The sequence below is a fragment of the Orycteropus afer genome, unplaced genomic scaffold, assembly GCF_000298275.1.
Source record: "Orycteropus afer afer isolate SDZICR_OR568_19922 unplaced genomic scaffold, OryAfe1.0 scaffold00036, whole genome shotgun sequence".
NCBI classification, from domain to species: domain Eukaryota; kingdom Metazoa; phylum Chordata; class Mammalia; order Tubulidentata; family Orycteropodidae; genus Orycteropus; species Orycteropus afer.
In genome coordinates, this window is record NW_006921623.1 from 13,681,351 (window position 1) to 13,682,797 (window position 1,447).

Here is a 1,447-nt window from a genome sequence, read left to right on the forward strand (position 1 = left end):
GCCATCTTGCCCCACCTCCCCCTGACATCCATTTTGATCTTTTCTTTCTTTGCTCTCATTTTAATGACCTCTTTCTTCATATATGATGTCCTTCACATTATCCCATAACTTATCTGATCTTTGGTTGTTGGTGTTCATTGCATCAAATCTTCTCTTCAGATGGTCTCTAACTTCAGGTAGCATATACTCAAGGTTATACTTTGGCTCTTGGGGACTTTTCTTAGTTTTCTTCAGTTTCAACTTGAACATGCATATGAGCAATTGAAATTCCGTTTCACAGTTAGCCTCTGGCATTGATCTGACTGATGATATTGAGCTTCTCTGTTGTTCCTTTCCACAGATTTAGTCAATCTGATTTCAGTGTATTCTGTCTGGTGAGGTCCATGTGTATAATCACCAGGTTAATTGTTGAAAAAAAAGTTATTTCCAATGAATAGGTCACTGATATTGCAAAATTCTATCATGTGATCCCTGGCATTGTTTCTATCACGAAGGCTATATTTTCCAACTACTTTTCCTTCTTGTTTGTTTCCAACTTTCACATTGCAAACACTAGTACTTTTCAATGCATCTTGATTTCATGCTTGAGCAATTTCAGAATGCCGAAGTTGGTGAAAATCTTTATTTTCTTCATCTTTGGCATTAGTGGTTGATGTGTGTATTTGAATAATAATCACATGAACTGATTTCCTTGTCAGCATATGGATATTATCCTGTCACTGACAACACTGTATTTCAGGATAGATCCTGAAATATTTTTTTGACTATGAATACAATGGCATTCCTCTTCAATTTGTCATTCCCAGCATAAAAGACTATATAATTATCTTATTCAAAATGGCTAATACCATTCCATTTCTGCTCACTAATGCCTAGAATATTGATTTTCAAGCCTTCCATTTCAATTTTCTTAAATTCACATTTCCTGCATTCCATGTTCCAATTAGTAATGGATGTTTGCAACTACTTTTTCTCCATTCGAGTCATTCCACATCATCAAATGAAGGTTCCAAAAGTTTTATTCCATGCACATCATCAAGGTTGATTCTGCTTTGAAGAGGCAGCTCTTTCCTTGTTATATATTGAGTGCCTTCTAACCTGAAGGGCTTATCTTCCAGCACTTTATCAAATAATGTTCTACTGCTATTCATAAGGTTTTGACTGGACAGTTTTCTTCAGAATTAGATCATCAGGTCTTCCTTATCTGTCTTCGTCTGGAACCTCCAGTAAGACTGTCCCCCATGAGTGGCCTGCTGGTATTTGAAATGCCAAACACAGAGTTTACAGCATCATAGCAACATGTAAGCCACCACAGTGCAAGAAACTGACAGAGGAATGGTCAGAGTGATCAGTGCTCTAAATACTGTTTTTTAACCTAGTATTTTTTCTTAACAATATATTGTGAACATATTTCAACATCAAGAAATAAAATCCATGGCATTTTTTA